Source organism: Chaetodon auriga, chromosome 24, assembly GCF_051107435.1.
Source record: "Chaetodon auriga isolate fChaAug3 chromosome 24, fChaAug3.hap1, whole genome shotgun sequence".
Classification (NCBI taxonomy): Eukaryota; Metazoa; Chordata; class Actinopteri; order Chaetodontiformes; family Chaetodontidae; genus Chaetodon; species Chaetodon auriga.
The window spans coordinates 9,661,164-9,667,921 of NC_135097.1; positions in this window are offsets into that span (position 1 = coordinate 9,661,164).

The window sequence follows — 6,758 nt, forward strand, 5'->3', positions numbered from 1 at the left end:
ATTCAAGGAGAAACCATCCAAATAAGCAGAGCACGATCCATCTGTCTTTTTTTCACTTTCATCCATTCTGTAATCCTCAGTCAAAAGATCAAGCTGCTTTCTTACCTTTCTAGGTAGACAGCAGCTTAAGTACTGTCAGTGGATGGATTTGGGCTAGACCTGAGCTGTCTGTTAAGTCTGTATTTTCTTCCCCCTCGTTTTTTAACTTGGTCAAAGCAACAGTGCTCATAAGTTAAATGCAGGTTTCTGTGGGAATTAAGAGTTCTTTAAAAATGACTTAAGTCAGAGCAGATGTACAGAGAGAGAGAGGGAGGGAGGGAGGGAGGGAGGGAGAGACGCACCTCAGAGGAAACAGAGCTAAATAATAATGAAACAAGAGGGAGCTAACAAAAGATAAGACTACAAAGCAAGAAATGCAGACTGCTGCAAGAAAACACTCCAGGTAAATTACATTCAGAGCTCAGAGCAATCAGAGAGTGCAAAAGCAAAGACTGTCTGCAGACAGCAAATGAAAACACGCAACATCTGGGATTCTACTACTAATTAAGGACCTACATTGCACACACATTTGTCATCGTTTCCTTTGTACATTTCTTCTTAACCCACAAAACAGCGCTAACAAAGCAACACGCTTAATTAAAGATATAAGGTTTTGTCTTTTATCTGTTCAGGGAAATTTAGTTTTGTAAAGGTCCCCCACATTTTCAAGAACAACTTGCTTGCAACCTGTCCTCTGGGTATGACTGTAGTTCTGAAGATAGGGGGCATTAGTGTGGGAGGTTCTGAATAGCTAATAGGTGCATGAACTCACATCAAATCCTAAAGCCCAAATAACCCCATCTGTCCTCGTCTTATTATAATTTGCTCAAAATTCATCGAGTGTGATTTGGAAACTCTGAAGAGTTCTTGCTCTTGATTAATTCAATTATTTGCCTGAGTATCTAACTGAACCCGAGACCTGACCTGGAATGCACTTGAGGTCTAGTTGGAGAGCACTGCCCAAAGATACAAGGCAATCTGAGTTCAGATTTTTCAGTTCTATGCTGAGACAGTTTATCTCGATAGCAGACATTTCCCTGTCTCACAGTAACTGCAGTCTGAAATTTCATAATGTCTCATGGCCATTTCTGAAAAGCAAACAATTCCCCTGTGCAAGAAAACCACGCAGACGGATGTGAACAAATCATTTCGTTTTGTTTTTGATTGGTATATTGAAGAGAAAGATACGTCTAAAATTTGGACTGATGTTTGACAGTCACAGAGTTGAAGAGTCTCTGTGGAGGCTGGTATCCAAACCTGTGTGCAAGACACAAAACTGGCACGTAATTCATCGAGCCTTGGGATCCTCAATTTATGTATTATGGTTCTGAGGGAAATACTCCACAGTGCCTCAGCCATTCATCGAGCAGACTTTGCAGCCTTCATGCTGAAATGAAACAAGAAGGAGCCGGAGCAGAGCAGATTAACATCTTCTGGGAGGGCGGCAGACGAAACGCACCTTGACACCGAAGCACCTTGGAGTTTTTCTAAGACTCTATTCACTGCCTTCGCCAATGCCTTGTCCTCATTCCACACGTTCCTTTCAGAGAAATGCTCAGCACAAAAGAAAACAAACATATACGTATATATGCAGTTAAATTCACACAGTTAAGCAAATCGTGTGGTCGCAGTGACACGAAAACAGACACACAGGCACACCCGCTGCCATTTGAGTAAGAGACAATACCCTGTCTGTTCTTCATATTTGGGCCGCTTACATAACCAACCGTTGTGAATTATGTAATGCCCCATTATTAATTTTTAAATGCATCTCTCTTTGAAGCAACTATAATTGGGCATTTATATGTTTTGTGCCTTGTCTCTGAGGTGTCGGCGCTCTCTGACGTGAGTTCAGTGGCAGCGAAACAAAAGTCCTCAAAGCGCAGCACACATTTTCCCTCACTGCTCTGTGGCTCAAGAGGACAGGCTGGATCTCTCCGATTAAAACTAAAGCAGAAAAGGTTTCATGCTGTCACCGGGAACAAAGATGTGACACGCTGCTTTTTTTTTTTTCAGCACTCAGAAAGTTTCACAGAAAAATCTTGCTGCAGAGAAAGCAGACTTCAGCGTGTTGACTCCGTGACAGCTGTCATGAAGCTTTGACAGCTGTTGTTAAGCTTTGTGTATTTTGATAGCACTACATTGAAGGCTTTAGCGCCAGAGAGCAGGTGTGCTAATTTACACAACAGTGAGGTTTAGTCAGTAATGCTTCTCTGATGCGAGCTGCTGTGCTTTGACACGACGTCGCCGCCAAATTAGCCTGCGTCTCTCTCTAAATGCTCCCTGAAAAAAATGAAGTGGAGTCTTTGCAGAAACATTTGCAAAGCCCAGGGTCATTTGCAAAACCATCACCATAACACTAAAGCTCCTCATTCAATGCTGCATTCTTATTTAAGGCACGTTGTGAGGTGCGGGGATGTACAGTTGGTAGCATTCTTAACGACAAAAAAAAAACCTGCATTTGGTATGAGTATCATTTATACATGATATCAAGAAGAGAAATGTGAGATTATTGTGAACCAGCTCTTTGGTCAGAATACCATTTTCATTAGGTATGTTTCTTTTTAAATGGTCTCAAGAAAAAAGTCAAATAAACGAACTGCAGAAAAGATGTGCAATATACAGTGCACCTTCGGAAAAATGTTCGATCTTTTCATGATACCGAAGCTACTTCAAGTCACAGCTGAATAAAAATCCCTTCAATTCTCAACATCAATGCAACAAAACTGCACTTTCTGCACTCTCTCGGGCTGACAGACACGAAAGAATGGACCGAAAATGTGAGCAGAGATGCAGATTGGATTAGGATTTTGGGAATATTAAACAAATGTATAAATAACGTGTGGATGAGCAGGCCCGTATTAAAGCAATCAACACCAAGTTAGTCCTCATTTTAGCAGTCAGCAGCAGGCTTGCATGCCTGACCTCCGTGGTATTTGTTATCACACACTGGAGAAATGGCAAACAAAAGGGGGCCTTCAAAAACACCCCTTGGCTACGGCGATTTAAGACTCTTGATTATACAACCCAATCTCACAGTGCACTGTGACATGCCCGGTTTCCCCACAGGGATCATGAAAGTTTCATCAGCGTTGGCACAAAGAGAGCCTAAATACATTTTTCATCATCATTCGTCATTCATCATTCATGGTAATCATCTGAAGTCAGAAGCCTTAAAATTCACAAATGTATACAAACACGAATCCAGTGGCCCTCGTTGGCTGCTCGGCATCCCAGGAGGTGCATTGTAAATGCTTGATGATTAACTGTCCTCCCCAAAGTGCCGTCTGCATGTAAGTAACTGGAGTAACATTTAAAGGAGGAAGCCAGGCTTTCTCCTCACACAGGCTGACAGTGAGGGAAGATTCCTCCATCATGCCATTGATCAGAAATGTATTGTGAGATGCCCTTAGGCCTAATTAAATATTAAACCTTTTATTTGCTCCCACGAAGGTATTTGTAAATACATTTCATGCCAGGGAAAGCATCAAAGATTCCAAACTCCCCTCCTGACACAAAGGTGCGGTTATGGCTGCTCAACCCCCCCCCACACCCACACCCACACACACCCCCACACCCAAACCATTTAGGCACATTTAGAATGATGAAAGAGGAAGGAAATTGCTGGCGATGGCTTCCAGGGGAATGGATAGTATATACATCTCAGTCTATCCGTGAGAAATTATATGTTCCCGACTTCTATGAGGTAATAAAATGAGGTTATAAAACAATGCTATGTATAGGGTTGCCTCGCAGTTTACAGTTATTGTAATTCTGATAATCAGATAAAAAGTAGTTGATGCTTTAATGAAGCTGGAAAATAGATGCTGCTCGTTTAGTGGCTGCACAAATTGCAGCTGGATAATGCACAGTGTTTTACTGCCTCACGCCTGGGGGTAATCACAGTGGTACACAGTGGGCAATAGTGGAGAACCGCCCTGTACTACAGGAAGCTAACTCGCGAGAGCATAGTCAGCCAGTCATAAACAACAGGTGACAGTACATCCGGCATGTCTGTCCTGGCAATGCGCCTTAATTGATGGCCCTGCCTGACTTGAGCGGATAAATCAGGAAGTCCATCATCAATAGAACCGCCAGCTATCAAGCCATAACCCCAGCCAAAATAAATGGAGGGGAGCGTGGTATAAAACATATATTGGCCTTCACTTGCTTGGAATATCCATAATTCACAGGCATAAATTATACTGCCTTAGCCTCATTGCTGAGTCTGGCTGTCCCCTTTCATTTACAGGCAAGGGAGCTGAAGTGAGTCAGCTGGAGCCCTGTCAGAGTGCCCAGTATGAAGTTCACGGAACCAAACAGTAGATGGAGCCCCTCGCATTGGCTTTCCTCTGCAGCGGGAACCAGGCTTTTCACCGGAAACATTACATCAGTGATTTATTTCTCCCTCCAGCTCCGTATCATCACCATTACATGCCATTTATGTCATTAAGGTTGGTGTGCGTTTGTGTGCCTCTGTGTGTGTGTGCCTGCGTTCTGCTTTCGGTTTCCCCACACAGCGAGACACAAGAGGCACACAAAATAACAGAAGGCAGCCATGAAGAAAGAGGTTACTTTCAAAGAGCTAAAAGATCATTGGAAGCACAAATTTGGGTCATTCTAGGTTGCATGTCAATTAGTTGTATTTGTCAACCCCAATTTAGATTATATTTGGCCAGCAGATCCCCTTGGGCTAGTTTGTTTCAACTCTTGACCGCTGTCTCTCTTTTTTTGATGCATTTTGTCTGCGTCTGGGGCATATGTTGTCATGATTTTCCTGACTATTTCCCTTGACATATTACATAATTTTATTTTGTTTTTTTTTTTTACTGATGCACCAGTGATTTGGGCACGGATAATTTCGACCCATGTTGCTTGGAAAGCCCACATACTGAACCACTGTGCGGATTACTTTGTTGACCTCTGTTGTTAATTGACATCCATCCTCATATGATCGCACCTTTCTCCATCTGTATTGAATGAAAAGGGTGTTAACATCCTTTTGTCCATGCCTGCATGTTCACACATCTATCTTTCATCAACTTGAAACCCAAAACCTTGCCATGACGAGCAGGAATTGATCCACGCTGTACTGCAACAATGACGGAGTGCTGGTGCTTCGGTGTTTGTTAGCCCGAGGAAGGCCATGGGAGATGAACATGATGGGAGATGACATTTAAGAAAAAAGAAAAGGCAGGAAGTAGTGGAAGGAGCACTGTGCAAAGCTTCTGGCTTGGGCGCCGAGGCATGGACGACACTTCTCAGCGCTGATTACTGCCACAGCTGAGGAAACCTGTGGGTGTGAGGGGAACCCCTTGGCATTTTGAGCTTTCTTTAACAAAGCCTGGATAGAGTGGGCTCGCAGCTTGTCACTTGCACGGGAAATGTTGCACCACAAACAGCAAGCAAGCAACTGGAGCTACGCATGTGACTTGGCTGGTGTGGATACTTCCAAACCTGCATATACCAAACTCCATCTGGCCTAAATATCCTTACTCATAATTGCATAAAAATTTTTATTCACTGTCACATTCAGACAGTTGTACGCGCATGCACACCCACACACAAGCATTCGCACAGCGGTAGAGCCAGGCCAGATTGCTGTGGCGGAAGATACGTGGTGGAATCATCAATCACAAGAGCCTCCCTCTGGTCAAATCAAGTTTGTCCTGGTGTGAGCAGAGTGCAATGGCAGCCGAGTAAAGACAGGCCCTCCCTGGCTGGCAGGCGCGAGGGGCATGCCGGGGCTTTTCACGACATCCGGAGGCATATCAATCTCGTGGCAGATGGATGGACGGACGATGATTGGGACGAGGCTGTGGCTTCGTCAGGCCAACTGGGACGCAGCCTCCACTGGTGACGGATTCCTCTGTTCGTCAGTCCACCCTGCAGCGAAATGAGAAACAGCTGGAGGAATGGAGAGCACATTGTTCCACCCGCATCTGTTCTCAGCAAACTCTACCTCTGAAGGAAGACTGGCTTTTTGCCTCAACATCTTGGATGGCAGAATTATGGCGCTTGATGATAAAAGTGACCTTGGGCAGTTATGAAAGTAAAGAAAAATGCTTCCTGTTCAAAGTTCAGATGCAGAATCATGTACCTGGACCTTGAAATACAGTTATTAAATATTTTCAAGTCCAGGTTAAATCACTGAAAAAGTGATGAGGAGCTTCCAATCACCTTTAGAATGTTTCTGCGAATTCAATCTACAGTGACATTCATATAAGCCTTGAGCAACAAAGCCCGTCTATCTTCTGTTGAAAATACAGGCCAATGTAGCTCATACACAGCGGATACAGAGAAGTTGAAGTACTCCTGTGCCGTTTCCATGTTACCAATTCCTCTCTGCATTCTGCTGTTTGTCAAGGTCAACTATTTCATCGGCGTGGAAAAGAAATCTGGGCTATAACCATGTTTGAGCAGCAGGATTCGGGGAAATGAGAAAGCTGAAGTGCAGCTCACAAGTGTAATTGGTCTCCTGGCATCTTCACACAGGGCTTGATTAACATGCCTTTGAAGCATTCCAGGCGCATTTGCCCACAGAACAAAGACACAGCAGATAATGATGATCAGAAATTTCCGAATTTCTAGCAGTTATTGACAGACAAGGTATTCGAATGTCTCGGACATCCGTCTTTGATGTGAATTGATAGATACGCTCAGTCCCTTAAAGGTGCAGTTATCTTCAAAAAGCCAGACAGGATTAAAAAGAAAATGGT